We start from the raw sequence: 17,500 nt of genomic DNA on the forward strand, positions 1-17,500 counted from the left end.
GGCCTCGGCGTCTGACGCGGTCAGAGTGGCCTCGGCGTCTGACGCGGTCAGAGTGGCCTCGGCGTCTGACGCGGTCAGAGTGGCATCGTCATCAGACTGAGTGAGGCAGTCATGAGCCTCCTCAGCGCTGAAGACATGTTGCACCATTGTACCTACCTGGCCAATTTCTAAAACACTACACTATCCCCAATATATAATGTTGTTTTGCACTAAGCACTGCAGCTCTGCAAAACTCTCTCTCTCTCTCTCTCTCCCCCAGTGTCGCACATCCGGCAGTAATGTCACTGACCCGGATGTGGTTCAGTCCCCCAAGGCTAATGACACACCAAGTTGTTACAGGAGATCGGGCAGCAGAAAGCCAGCGACGCTGGCTTCTGCTGCCAGGGGGGGGTCCAGGCTGTCAAACGACAGCCTGTTCTCCCGTGCAGCGGCAGGGATGTGTTCCTGACACTGCACGAAAGGCTAGACGTCCCGGTACGTCTATAGGGGATTGAAGGGGTTAATGAACATACCCGACTAAATATGTATTAATAAATATACACAGCGCATTATGTTTTGAAAAATTAACATATCATAGTATGTGATAATAAATATGCAACTCACTATGTTATCATAAATATACACAAGGAGTTATATTAACAATATATACATATTGCATAACGGGATAATAAATATACACCATGCGTTATTTTATAATAAATACGCACATCACAATATGTGAATTGGAATTTCTATGCCATATTGGGTTTTAATAAATATATATATATATCACATTATTTCATAGTAAGTATACACAACACACATTATCTTAATATATACACAGATTTTTTATTATATAATATACATTACAAATTGCATATTTTTATAGTGAATACACATATTGCATTATGTTAGAATAATATATATGCATTATTTTAACTTATAATAAATATACACAGCACATTATTTTACAACAATATACATATAAGATTCAATTTTAATAAACATACACAATGCATTATGTTAGAATAAAATGATGTAACATCTTATTATTAACATAAATATACACAGTGTATTATGCTATAATAAATATACACAGCGCATTATGATATAATAAATATACACAGTGCATTATGATATAATAAATATACACAGCGCATTATGATATAATAAATATACACAGTGTATTATGATATAATAAATATACACAACGCATTATGATATAATAAATATACACAGCGCATTATGATATAATAAATATACACAGTGTATTATGATATAATAAATATACACAGTGTATTATGATATAATAAATATACACAGCGCATTATGATATAATAAATATACACAGTGCATTATGATATAATAAATATACACAGTGCATTATGATATAATAAATATACACAGCGCATTATGATATAATAAATATACACAGTGTATTATGATATAATAAATATACACAGCGCATTATGATATAATAAATATACACAGCGCATTATGATATAATAAATATACACAGCGTATTATGATATAATAAATATACACAGTGCATTATGATATAATAAATATACACAGCGCATTATGATATAATAAATATACACAGTGTATTATGATATAATAAATATACACAGCGCATTATGATATAATAAATATACACAGTGTATTATGATATAATAAATATACACAGCGCATTATGATATAATAAATATACACAGCGCATTATGATATAATAAATATACACAGCGCATTATGATATAATAAATATACAGAGCGCATTATGATATAATAAATATACACAGCGCATTATGATATAATAAATATACACAGCGCATTATGATATAATAAATATACACAGCGCATTATGTTATAATAAATATACACATTGCATTATGATATAATAAATATACACAGTGCATTATGATATAATAAATATACACAGTGTATTATGATATAATAAATATACACAGCGTATTATGATATAATAAATATACACAGCGCATTCTGTTATAATAAAAATACAAAGCACATTATTGTATAATAAATCTGTAGAGCATATCATATCCAATGATGTTATAAATATTCACAGCACAGTATATATACAGGCAAACTTAAGACCCCGTTTAATGAGCTTTATGCGGTTTTTGTTTAAATTGTTTTATAAATAGCGATCGTGGATGTTTTCTGCCTCTTTTTTCTCTGTTATGTAGATCTCCCCCCCCGTGTTGGCTCTTTTTCTAGGTTGTGGCCCCGTGTTTGAGTGCCGTGTAATGTGAGGAGATTGTATCCGTGCCCCACAAGGGGCTGCAGTCTGAAGAAGTCGTTGATGTAGAGACGCGTTCGCTGTAGTCGGTAAGGTTTGAATCGGTTCTGTACAGGTATACGGTTAGGATTGGTGTCGGTGAATTTCCTTCCCTTCATTCTCAGTTTGGTGTCATTATAATGAATATATCCTGCGGCCGGCTAACATTATCCTTTTATGAAATGGTGGAAAACTGTAGCAAATCACTTCCAAAATACTTTAATAATCTATGCTGGAAGAAAAGATGAAAAAAGTGAATACATTTCTGCACACAAACCTACAGAAAAAATACAGAGCGATGCGTTGGTGGAAGAAGCCCAAAAAATCACGTTTTGGCTAAATTTATAGAGATTGGTGGACAAATAGCTGCCTCCCGTTTGCCCAGCGATCCCAGTGAGCCCCCTGGGCTGTCTGCTTTCCAGAAATATATATCTGTTTGGGTGATAAATGTTTCCAACGGTCATCATTACCGTTTCAAATCAGCAAAATAACCATAAAACCTGCAAAAAAAGCAGCGAGTAACAATGTATCCCTCGTAATGTTTGCCCCATTACTGCCAGAAAGAGAATAGAATTCCGTCTCCTGAGTATCAGCTGCTTCCCAAATCAGGACTCCTCAAATACTACATCTTGGGAGAATTAACTTTAACAACAATTAACTGAACAATAAACGGATCGGCTCCCTAATTCCCTGCAAACGAACAAATAACAAGAAAATCATAATCCTCACAGCGCCCAGCAATAGACTCTGATCCGGCCGGAAAAGACCTTAAAGGTTTCTTCTATCTTTACTGGATTTTTATTTTGTATCAAAAGTCATTTTGTAACATTGCAAACGTACAAAACCTCTATCGTTTCATTACCTTGAGATCACGGAACACTTGATGCAGCAGAGGTGCTGTCACAATGCCACGATGATGTCATGTCTTCATTGTGACATCACAGGTGCAGTACACAGATAGAGCACATCAGAGAGCAGAAGGACACTTCTACTGTAGCCTCCTAACAGAGAAGATGCGGATCGTAGTAGCTTTGCTATTTGCTATTTGCTGTTTGACTTCTGAGACTTTTCCTGTTCCGCGCCCGAAAGGTAAAGAATCCGAATAACTCGAGATCCGGATAAAACTGGGGAATATCGGCTTTCTGGGTTAGATTTGAATCGCTCCCGGTGACCGCAGCAGATCAGCGGCAAATGTTTCCATGAACTATTTCTTGCTAGCGGGTTATATTGTTGAGTAAAAACAGCGGTATAATTCTCTTTGTATCAGTAGCTGCCGGAATCGCTGCCCTGCAGCTGCACTCGAGGCGGTTTGGTAGAAAAAATATCAGTTAAATCCGTTACAAACTCAATGAAAACAGAGCTCTTCACCTTACAACGGGCAACATATGATATTTAGAAATGTTTTTGGGACACAGAGGAATTGCGCGTCTCTTCCCGAGGTTCCTATGAATGAAGAAGTTTGTTGGCCGTTGATGACTCCGCTGTTGTTTTTTTTGCAGGGACCGATGGGAATTTCCAGCCACGAGAATCCAACCCAACATCTAATGGTAAGATATAGACGTCTCTCAGATGGGCATCCGTGCTTCAGAAGCGTGTGATCCGTGTTATGTGTGTATGTGTACAATGCACACGCATGATTTCATTACCCGTAACAAAGATGAAATGTTGAATATTAGATAAGAGAGGTTACAGTATCCGCTCCTCATGTAACTGTAATTTGGGGCTGGCTTTATCTGTAACTCGGGGATAATAGAAAGATATTGTATAGAGAACATGCAGCTAACATTCCTTTTTCCTGTTTATCTCACAAAGGATCTCTGGCGATCGGAGGATTCCGTTCACTGATTACACGAATGGCACAATCAGGTACGCTATGTGTTTTCTTTTAACATTAATGATAACCGTATGGAATAGCAAACTACACAATAATAGAAAATGCCCTCATAGTGGAGTAACTGGACCCGGAAAAAGAATCGTGTCATTTCTAACTCCTCTACACTAAGATAGAAGCACAACGTTAGAGATAAAAGACATGTTCTATTAATGCCTTCGGGGAGAGGAAGGTCTGGAAGCGACAATGTGTCCTACTTTCAGAAGAGGACAGAAATGACCATTTTCTCGTATCTCATTTAGTAGCAGATCCTATTTTTCTTTAAGCTTTAATATAGAAATCTGTCTGTGTGTGTATATAAATACGTATAATCTCCACATTCTTCTTGTGCTAAGAAATATTTTTGCTCTCTCTACAGTTCATTCACGACCGGTGTTGAGGATCGTGGAGAACGCATTCATCTGTGTTATATGCGCGATGGCAACCGGACTGGGGGTCTATTTCTACGTACAGTAAGTTATACAAATTGTTGGCAATTCAAATGCTGCGGAGAGACATCCAACACAACGCACTCTATAAAAAATGACCAAACAGCATGTATACTATACACGGGGAGAAACACTCCGATGCTGCTGGAATCCATTTCTTCCTTAACGGGTTTATTATTCTTATTTTAGGTTTCGCCGCTGTAGACAACGAAAAAACAGACCACCGGATGAAGAGTCCCTCCGCGTCTTAAGTTCCTTGGGTAACATATATTAACAATAATGAATAATAGAAAGAGTATACGTTTATTTTGACCGTATGATGTCATCAAACTTGGACTTTTAAAATTCATTGCTGGAACTTAACTCACCCGTCTTACTAAGAAATGATTTCACAATATAAATAGAATATCGATTATTTGCTACTGTTAAAAAAAATAGAAAATAAGGTTGAAAGTCACATTATAGGAAACATTTCTTTGAAGCTTGGGAATCATAGGGTTTTTACGTTTTTTATGTACACGTTGTCGAGGGACGATCCGTAACATATTAACCGATTTGCTTTCTTTTATTTTTTATTTGTTTTAGTAAGTCCATCAATTTCCAGTCTCCAAGAACAGGAGAGTGAAGAAAGAATTGAAAGGAAACCTAAAACATCCAGCAGTTTCTTTCGGAATTTGATGGCATCGTCAAGAAGAGACCGGACTGACAGAAGGAAAAAGAAAATTTATGATGAAGAGGAGGGTGAAGAGGAGAGTGAAGAGCAGGACTATGAGGAAAAGGAGGAACGGGCGAGAAAGAAGAGAAAGGAGTACTATAAAGAAAAGGAGGAATGGGAGAGAATGGAGACAAAAAAAGAGAGGAAGAAAAGGGAGAAAAGGGAGAGAAAGGAGAAAAGGGAGGAAAATAAGGAAAAGCTGAAATGGGAGAGAAAGGATAAAAAGGAGGAAAGGAAGGAAAAGGAGAAAAAGGAGATAAGGGATAAAAAGGAGGAGAAGAAGGACAGGAAAGAAAAGGAGAAAAGGGAGAGAAAAGATAAAAAGAAGGAAAGGAAGGAAAAGGAGAAAAAGGAGAGAAGGGAGAAAAAGGAGGAGAAGAAGGAAAAGGAGAAAAAGGAGAGAAAAGAGCGAATGAAGAAAAGGAAAAAAGAGCTTAAAGAAAAAAGCATCAAAGAGATCAAAAAGATGCAACAGACGGTGAAAGCAAAATCTAAGGACGCCAAAGCCAAACTTCAACGCGAACAGCGGAAATTGAAGTCAAAGGCAAAAAAGAAACTGAAGGAAATGAAGAAAATGAAGAAACCTAAATAGAACATCGCCAAAAAACTGAAATCCAAGAAACTGAAAATACCAAAACTCAAGAAAAAGCAATTTCAGTTTGGAAAATTTAGGAAATGAAAGTCATGGAGGGCGAAGCAAACAGACTCTAAACCTGACTATGGTTTCCTAATCATCAAGGAAGCCAGAATCTCGTTTTAATGATGCCCGACCCACATGCCAACTCTTCATTTCACTTCATTCACCCCCTTTCTCCAGTTGGATAATTCTCCATGAACTCTTCATTTCACTTGATTCACCCCCTTTCTCCAGCTGGATAATTCTCCATGAACTCTTCATTTCACTTCATTCACCCCCTTTCTCCAGCTGGATAATTCTCCATGAACTCTTCATTTCACTTGATTCACCCCCTTTCTCCAGCTGGATAATTCTCCATGAACTCTCGGACTGCTATCATTTGGAGAGTTTTCTATCCCAGCAGCGCTCCCTAAGCCGACCTCCTTCCATTCGCTCGATAACCTTGTATGTGGATCCGTATCGCCTGCTTTCACACAATCTGAATAAATCACATCCACTGAAACTCTCTGTTCTGGGTTTTACTCACCACTTCATAGAAAGCAATTAAGTTCGTCCGGCATAAAACTGAGTTGAATAATAATAATATTGTTTCGGACAGAATGCTGCCCTCTATTGGTTATACATTGAGTAGCGTTGTTCCATATGCTTGAAATCCAAAGTTATTATGCTACTCAATGTATCTTACCAATAGAGGGCAGCATTCTGTCCGAACACATATTAGCCATATATGCTAGTGTGCTCATTTGCATTTATTCAAATAAAATATATTCCCATGATCCTTTCGTGTAACGGTTTAATAAAAAAAAAAAACCCAGCATGGTTGGGATGTCAGGCATGCCTTTGCCTCCTTTGCAAAGTTCCTTGCACATCACTGCATGTTTAACTCCAGTTTGGGGCAGGCCCGAGCCATATACCCCAGAACAGGAGGAGCCTCATTGCAAATCACCAGCACTTTCCCTTTGACGCTAGAGATCTATTTTATTTATTTATTTATTTTGTCCTTGTGTGAGAGTCCGAGGTCATGCTCTTTGGTCGTCTTCTGTCATGCGTTCATCAAAACGTGAAGAAAGGGAAAGTGGTGCTGTGATCCAAACTGTGGAGGCCACAGATGAGCCGAGTCCCCAATCTTCATCTTCTGGGGCATCCCCTCCCCCCAGGCAGAAGCCATGGGTGGGCCAGATCTTCTAGGATCTTCCCAAAAGGAGATCCACTGAAGTCTTCTCAGCCTCCCGTATAAGAAACTCAGGCTCTCTGACAGCAGAGCCAGAGGACCAAGCTTTCCCTCCCTCGCAGGGACTCACTCGATCTTAGCCAAAAGCCTAGAGATTGCACGCATTGCACGCATTATTTTCTATTTAAGTTTATTATACAAAACTGATTATGATAAAACAGACATCAACCTGTTTTAGCAGGAACACATAGATCGGTAATATTGGTACAAACAGACGATAAGCAGTACTGCGACGCAGCGCAGGGCAATACACGTTACAGTACGACTTCAGTTACGGAAAGCTCAGTAGAAGCAGTGTACAATTACATTCCCAGACATGGCACACATGGTTAGCACTGTAGTGGAACATAACCTGGGGAAATGGGGGGGAAAGGGGGCCGAGGAGAATGGGGCTAGTCTTCAGCCTCTAGACTGTCCTTGAGAGAGTAGTCTCTCAGCAGGCTGTGGATAAGCCTGCGGCAGTCACGGACTGTGACCTGCTCCCTCCTCAGCACCAGGCGGTTCCTGGTAAACCATAGAGCGTCCTTTACACAGCACATGAGACGCCAAGCATCCTCAATGGCGCTCTCCGTGTGTGTTCCTGGAAAAAGTCCCTAAAGTACAGAATGGTAGGACAGGTACTTTCTCTCGATAGAGTCCTTGAGGTCCAGCTCCTGGGCTCTGAACAAAGCCTGTGCAAACGGGCACTTCCAGAACAAGTGAAGGGAAGTCTCCTCCTCCACAATGCACTGTGGGCAGTGTCTGTATCTGCACAGCCCCCTGGCATGCATAAATGTCCTTAGGGGGAGGCCTCCCTGAATGGCCATCCATGCCATGTCTTTATGCCTGTTGGTTAGCCTGCTCGACGACACGTTAGCCCAGAAAGTCTTGGCTGTGGCGTCGGGGAGCCCTGGGATGTTCTCCATAGTGTCTTTGGCTCTGATGAGCTTGTGGATCACACGGGGTAACCACAAGTCTGGTTTAACTCCCTCCAGTTGGTGCTCCCTTGCCGGGTTCCTTGTACATCACTGCGCGCTTTACTCTGTCCATTTTGGAGCCCCAGATGAAGTGGAAAACTGCTCGGTTGATGGCTCGGTGAATGGTGACCAGCAAGGGGCAGGCCTGAGCCACGTACTGCAGCACGGGAAGAATCTCGTTGTGCAGCACCAGCACTTTCCCTTCGATGGTGAGGTCTCTGAGGCTCCACAGCCCAAATTTCTGGTTTACTTTGTTGAGTCTCTCCTCCCAGCTGTTCAGGGCTGCGCCGTCTCTGCCGAACCAGACTCCCAGGATCTTTAGGAAGTCGGTTTTGACGGGAAACGGGATCGGCTCAGAAGTCAGGTCCCACTGCCCGAACAGCATGGTCTCCGACTTCCAGCAGTTGACCTTTGCGCCTGAAGCTCGGCTGAAGTCCTCGCACGTCTGGACGAGCGCTCTCACCGACCGGCGATCCGTGCAGAAGATGGTCACGTCGTCCATGTAGAGCGAGCACTTTATCTCCTTCTTGTCTCTGCCCGGCGCGGTGATCCCTCTGATCTCTGGATTCCGTCTGATGCACTCGGCGAAGAGCTCTATACAACAGACAAAAAGAAGAGGTGAGAGAGGGCAGCCTTGTCTGACCCCAGAGAGGACAGGGAAGGGGTCAGTCTTCCAGCCGTTCACCAGCACCGAGCTGCAGATATCAAGGTACATCAGGTTAGCGTAAGAACAGAACAGAACATCTCCCCCAGCCCAAACCTCTGCAGTACCTGACCCATAAAACCATGAGACAGTCGATCAAATGCCTTCTCTTGGTCTAGGGTGACCAGAGCTGCACGGACGTTGCGGTCCTTGATGTAGTAGATCGTGTCCCTGATGAGGGCCAGGCTGTCCGCGATCCGGCACCCTGGGATGCCGAAGGTCTAGTCGGGGTGGACGATCTGCCCGATGACTTTCTTCAACCTGGTGGCTAGAACCTTGGCGAGGATCTTGTAATCCACGTTCAGGAGAGAGATGGGACGCCAATTTTTCAGGTCACATCTCTCCCCATTCCGCTTATACAGGATCGTGATTGTGACAGAATGAGCTGTCATACAGGGCCCAAGGTATTCAGAGATGGCTCCAGCCTGGCTGCCAAACAGGCAGGAACTCCATTGTTAAACTAATCCCATTAACAGGATGGCCACCGGGGGGATATTCAGTAGCTAAAGGGGATTAAAGGTTGGGTTGTCTACCTGTTTATCAATGTTGATTTATGTTAATGAAGTTCTGTGGCTATATCAGTCTATGTCTTACAACAATAAACTGTTCATTCCTGCTGTACTCAGTTCAAGGTAGTTGTGTCTACTTATTGGGTACACATAGCAGGGTTCCATGGTGCGCATGCTGACTGGTGCTGGAAGTGATTCCGGGGACAACAGGAGGATACATGTGGGTGATCTCTGGGAGTTACTACAGTTCTTTTGGTGAACCCGTTACAGTGATCATTCCCTCTCTCAGCGTGGGGGGCATCCTGCCCTCCACCACCATCTCCTCGTACAGGTCGAGGAGGTCCGGGCCGATGAGGTCCCACGGCGTTGTGTACAACTCGGCTGGGAGACTGTCACTGACTGGTGTCCTGCCCTTCCTGAAGGATTTGGCGGCAGAGTGCAGCTCCTCCAGCGTCAAGGGGGCGTCCATGGCTGCACGACCTGCAGGATCAATGGTGTTAGTGATACCTGACAGGAACCGTTCAGCAGCCTCCGGGTCTGTGTCTTTGGGGGAGTAGAGATCTCGGTAGTAGTCGACGACCACTTTCTGGACCTCCTCCTTCCCCTGTCGTACCACGCCTTCGCTGTCTCTCATTTCCGTCAGGGGCGTGTGGGCGGAGTGGAGCTTCCTGAAAAAGAAAGAGTTACATTTCTCACCCTTCTCCAGGTTCTCCACCTTGGTGTGACCAATAGAGTTGCTGATACGGACATTTAAACTCCTGGCGCCAGAGCTGCTGAGTTACGCGTTAACCCCGTATTAACCCCTTAACCGAAAAAAAACGAAGAAAAAATGAACACGAAGAATGTCCCCGAATATTCGCCCGAAGAGAAGACAGGAACGGGCGAGTATTCGCGGAATACGAAGATAATTTTTTTTGCCGAAGACGAAGAGGCCCCTGGTGCCCAAGACTAGTTAATATGTTACGGATAGTCCCTTGATAAAATCTACATAAAAATAACATAAAAAACATATGATTCCCAAGTTTCATAGAATGTTTCCTATAAAGGCCAAAGGTGGGCAAGGAATAGTCTAGGGGGCTCTTGCTTCCCCTTGCCCTCCTATAGCGACACCTATGTTGTAAATATACGTTACCAAAAGGAATCAATATATCAATATAAATATCTACAGTGCATCATGTTTCAGAAAAAAATACAGAGCTTATTATGAAAGAATTGTAATATAAGAAATACACAAAGTTCATTATGTTATAATAAATCCACCTAGCACATTTTCTTATCACACAAACACACATCACATTATTCCACTTCCTGTTCTTTTTTTTCTTATTCTTCTTATCTTTTATTTATTAAGAGCTAACAAATTACTCAGCACTTAACAATTGAAATGAGTCAGTTAACACGTACATAACAAATATACATGAATACATCTAGATATATTAGGAGTTCAGAATACTGCCCATGAGATTGTCATCTAGGCTTATTTACTGGTAGGAATGGTGGGCTTTTGAGGGCCCCGCTTGTGTGCTTTCACTCACGTTATGATGTAACAGTTATACACAGGGCATTATGTCATAAAATATCTATTATTATATCACACTGTGTTTTAATAAATACAAACATATATTTTATAATCAATATGCACAGCAAATTATGGTTTAATACATGTACTTAATAATAATAATAAATGCACTATTTGAGAATTATCATACATGATATAAATTATATAAATAAATATCATAAACACATTATCATAAATATAAACAACACATTAAGATAAATATACATACACATCACATAATGTTATAATAAATATAGATATCAGATTACTATACACAGCGTATTAAGTTATAATACATATACAGAGGATTTTGTCTTACAACATATATTCATATAACATTGTGACAGAATGAGCAGCCATACAGGGCCCCAACGTAGTCAGAGATGGCTCCAGCCTGGCTGCCAAACAGGCAGGAACTCCATTGTTAAACTAATCCCATAACAGGATGGCTACCAGGGGGAGATTCAGTAGCCAAAGGGGATTAAAGGTTGGGTTGTCTACCTGTTTATCAATGTTGATTTATGTTAATGAAGTTCTGTGGCTATATCAGTCTATGTTTTACATCAATAAACTGTTCATTGCTGCTGTACTCAGTTCAAGGTAGTTGCGTCTACTTATTGGGTACACATAGCAGGGTTCCAAGGTGCGCATGCTGGCTGGTGCTGGAAGTGATTCCGGGGACAACAGGAGGATACTGGGTGATCTCTGGGAGTTACTACAGCTCTCTTGGTGAACCCGTTACAAACATATATAAACATACCCAGCTCATTATGATACAATACATTTACACACTATATTATGATATAATAAATCCTGTACACACATCATATTATGCTATTTTAAATATATTCAATGCATTATGTTATCATAATATACAAGGCACGTTTTTTTTAATACAAATACACAGCATAGTATGATATAATTATTATGCACAGCTCGGGATGTCATAACAATCTATGTATCAAAAATATCAAAGTATGTTATAATAAATATTCACAGCACAGTATGTTAAAATTAATATGAACCGCATATTATGTCATAAAAATATACAAAGCACATTATGCTATATTAACTATGCACAGCCCATTATGTTATAAAAATATACATATATCACATGTGATAATTAATATAGACAGCTCTTCATAACATAATATACAAACCACATTATCTTTGTTACAAATATACAAATTACATCATGTGATAGTGAATATACTTATCAAATTATGAATTAATTAATATACAGAGAGCATTTTAATAAAAATACACAGCAGATGATGAAAACAATACATATTGCATTATTTTGTAATAAATATATAAAGTGCATTATGATACTATATTATGATAAATATACATAATCACATTATCATATAATATACATGCACATCAGATTAAGATATAGTACACATACACATCACATTATGTTATTATATATATATATATATATATATATATATATATATAACCTTATTTTATAATACATATACAGAGTGTATTAGGTTGTAATTATTTTATGGTACATTTATATACCACACCATGCTATAAAAAAGTATGTACATTTCAGTTTATTTTATAATAAATATACAAAGCGCATTCTGTTATATTAATTATACACAGAACATTATGTTACAAAAATATACATATTATAATATGTATACTGCATAATAGTAAATATACACAGCAGTGTATAATAACTATACACAGCACATTATGTGATAAAAATATACATATTATAATATGTATACTGCATAATAGTAAATATACACAGCAGTATATAATAAATATACACAGCACATTACGTGATAAAAATATACATATTATAATATGTATACTGCATAATAGTAAATATACACAGCAGTGTATAATAAATATACACAGCACATTATGTGATAAAAATATACATATTATAATTATGTGACAAACCCTATAGCATGAGGGCCATACATGTCACTTTTAGGGGTCCTAAGCACAGTCCTCCAGGGCAATCAGAGTCAGGAACACCAGCTTTGAACAAAACAGCACTTTATTTTAACCGCTTAAACCCCAAAAACCAAATCATAAAAAGAAAACCTAGCTCCCAATTGGAGCCGTCTCTAACTGAACTATGCTGGCCCAGACTGACCGGCCTAATCACCCACTACCTCAACCTCCCCGCCAGACCCAGCTACGCCAGGCTCTGGAAAACCTCCCCCAGACAGCACACAAAGGGTCCAGGCAGGTACTGCCTCACTTGGCTCAGGGATGGTCTTCTTGTTCAGGGCCTCTCCTTGCCCCTGGGAGTGCAGGGAGCTTCCTCTTCCCCAACAGACTCTGAGTATCAGGCTCCAGGGGTTTTTAATGCCCAGCACCTGTGTCTGATGCCGGGCTCATAGAAATCCCCTACTGGATCCTGCAGACTTCTAGCCTCCTGGAAAAGCCGGCATGGATATTCCACAGAATGGGGAAATGGAGCATTGGCCCACCCTGCTCTCCAATTGCTCCACCCCAGGGACCCATATGTATAATCTGCATAGCAGCTGTACTCAGATGCCATGCTAATCATCTCCCTGGGGTTCACAATCTCACAATATGTATACCGCATAATAGTAAATATACACAGCAGTGTATAATAAATATACACAGCACATTATGTGACAAAAATATACATATTATAATATGTATACTGCATAATAGTAAATATACACAGCAGTATATAATAAATATACACAGCACATTATGTTATAAAAAAATTCTACACACCATATCATGTAAAGTTATAAATTGACACATCACATTATGAAATAATAAATATACTCAGAGCCTAATGTTATAATAAAGATACACACCATATTATGTTTAAAAAAATACACATCACATTATGTGATAATAAATATACACATCATGTTATGATTTCATGAATTAACAAAACATAGCTCATTATGATATAATAAATACAGATATCACGAGTAATCAAGATGTAATGAATATACATACAGCATTATATTACCTCATAACCAATCTACATATCACAGTGTGTTATAATAGATATTAATAGCCTATTATGTGACAAAAAGATATATATATAACATTCTAACAGGAGATTATGTCACAAAAAATCAACATATAGTATGTAATAAATATATACATTTATAAATACAGAGCACATTATGTCACAAGAAATCTACATCTCACATTATCTTATAAAACAATTCACAGCACGTTGTTATCATAAATATTTAACATATACAGCACAGTACATTTAAAAAAACCTAAAAAAATATAAATTTCCTGTGATATTACACACAAGGCATTATTTTTAATGTACACATCACACTATGATAGAATATACATAGAAACCACATGTTGTCATCATAGATGTACATGGCTCATTATGACATCATAAAGATACACAAAGAGTTATAATACCAAACCATACATATTACATTATGGCATAGGGAATTTACACAATATGTTAAATGCAATTTAACATTATTATAAAAAGATTTATGATAATTTAACATTAACACATTATCATAAATACACACATCACATACGATAAAAATACATAGAAATCACATAATGTTATTATATATATATATATCACATTAATGTTATGATAAAAATACGGCGCATATAAAGTTATAATAAATATACACACACATATATATATATACATATATTTTACAACATACATATACATCAAATATTATATTTTAATAAACATATACAGCACATTATGTCATAATACATATACACTATATATTATGATACAATAAATATACATATTGTATTATAATATCACAAATATATGCAACTCGTTATGTTATTGTAATATAAAAAGCACATTTTTTTATAATAAAAATACACAGCACATAATGTTATTATAAATATACACATTATCATATAATTATTAGGTACAGTACATTATGCCATAAAAATCTGTGTAATAAAAATATCAAAGTATCTTATAATAAATATTCACAGCACAGAATGTTATAATGAATATAAACAGCATATTATGTCACAAATATACACAGCACATTATGTTATATTAACTATGCACAGCCCATTATGTTATAAAAATATACATATCACATCATGAAATAGTAAAAATACATGGTGGTTTATAGACGAAATATACACAGCACATTAAGTTATTATTAACTATGCACAGCCCATTATGTTATTATAAAAAAAATACATATGCATATCACGCTAGGGTATAATAAAAAGTTACATCACAATATGTTATGGTAAATTTATACACTATATTATTTTTCCTACATATATACATTGAACACAGTGCATTATGTGATAATAAATACACACAGCGCATTTTCATAAATATACACATCACAATATGATATAATATACATACAGATCACACTATAATACATATACGTATCATACAATATGATAATAAATATACACAGCTTTGTTACCTTATAATAAAAAAATACATCAAGCTAAAATAAATATACTGAGCATACTATACCCAGCTGATTATGTTATAATACATATACGGAGTGCATTATGTTATAATAAATATATACTTTGCATTATGTGATCTTAAAAATACACAGCCCTTTAAATTATATTAAATCTGCAGAGCAAATTTTGCAATCATAATTATACACATCACATTATGATATAATTTTTATACAGAGCACATTATGTCATAACAAATCTACATGTAAAAATAAGTTATAATAAATATTCACAGCACAGTATACAGTATAATTATACACAGCTCCGTATTGCACCAAAAATACATATATTGCATTGTGTTAAAAGAAATATGCATAGAGCTATATAATAAATATTCGGAGCACATTATGTTATAGTTAATATTAACAGCATATTATGTGAAAAAAACATATCACATATTATAATACTCATAGACATCACAATATCCTATTGCAAACTTATATACAACTATACTTATATATAAATGCAGGCAACGCGTTATTATGAAGATACAAACATTATGATATAATATACACGCATACCGCATTTTGATATAATCACATTAAGACATCAGTAAATGTACTTAACAGATATACACAGCCAGTTATATTAAAAAATATACAAATCACATCAAGGTATAGTAAATATACACAATTTTGTTATAATACATACATCACAGTATGTTAAGTGTGTAAATATACATAGCTCATCATGTTATAATAAATGTACCCAGTGCATTATGTGATAATAAATACATGTTATAATAAATATACATAGCTCATCATGTTATAATATATATATATATATATATATGATATATATATATATATATATATATATACAGCATATTATATCATAAATATACACATAACATTTAGTTATAATAAATATATATTATATATATTTGTTACACATAATATTATCTTACAACAACATACATAGAACATTATGTTTTCTTAAGCATGTCCAGCTCATTATATTATAATACATATGTATATTGCTAATACAAATATACAGCATATTATGTTATAAATTATAATAGATTTACATATCATATTAAGTCATAATAAAAATACACAGGATATTGTATTACACTATTTATATAACACTATGGTTAAATAATTGTATTATGTGATAATCAAATTACACAGCATATTATATTATAAAAATGTACACATTGCATTATGAAATAATTAATATACACAGTGCGTTATCTTAGAATAAATATACGCACCACATGTTTTAAAAAAAGAACACCATGTTATGTGATAATAAATTTGCAGATCACCTTATGATATAATTTACATATAGATCACAATATGTTATAATAAATATCCACATCACATTATGTTATAATGAATATACTCAGCCTAGTATATTAAAATAAATATACATATCATATTATGTTGTTATAATAAATATATACAGCATATTATCTTACAACAATATAGAAATAACTTTATGTTTTAACCCCTTCAATCCCGGAGCAATTTTGCCATTTTTGCGCTATGTCGGTTCAGCGATGATTCTCTTTTACTGTGAATAGTGTACCCATATAAACTATATATTGTTTTTTCAAGGAGAGATAGAGCTTTCTTTTGATACCATAGTTGGATGATTAGCTGAAAAATTAGAATTAGAAATTTAGTAAAAAGTAGCAAAAATTAGAAAAAAAAATCTGTGTTTTTTTCATTTTCCCTCTGAATCCTCACAAAATTAGGTAAAGAGACAGAAAATTCCATCCAGATTTATCCATTTAGGTGTCCTGTAGATGTCGATGTGCCCAAAGTGCCCGTTCCCGGCCGCATAAGTCGCTCGCGGCCGGCCGGCAGTTTTGCTCTAAGTCCCCGTTTTTGGCAGGCCAAGTTGCTTGAGAAACCCTGGAAGTCAATGAGGTCAGATTTGCCGGCCGCATCCGACCCTCGCTCCATCGAGCTCGGCCTGCCTGGCTGGATTTTCCCGGTGGTGTGGAACCCCCGTCCCATTTCGCCAGGGTCGTCAGGCACCCTCCGCCGGATACATAGGGGAGTGGATCAAGTTACAGGGAGTCATGGCTCGCGCGATCGGCTCCCGCGGCCGGGGGACCGCCACGGGAGCTCCCCGGACCTGGGGACGCCCAGCCCGGGTGCCGCACCGGCGGTCCCACCCGCC

The sequence above is a fragment of the Sceloporus occidentalis genome, unplaced genomic scaffold (genome assembly GCF_023333645.1).
Source record: "Sceloporus occidentalis isolate IW3139 unplaced genomic scaffold, rSceOcc1.0.p SCAF_140, whole genome shotgun sequence".
Lineage (NCBI taxonomy): Eukaryota > Metazoa > Chordata > Lepidosauria > Squamata > Phrynosomatidae > Sceloporus > Sceloporus occidentalis.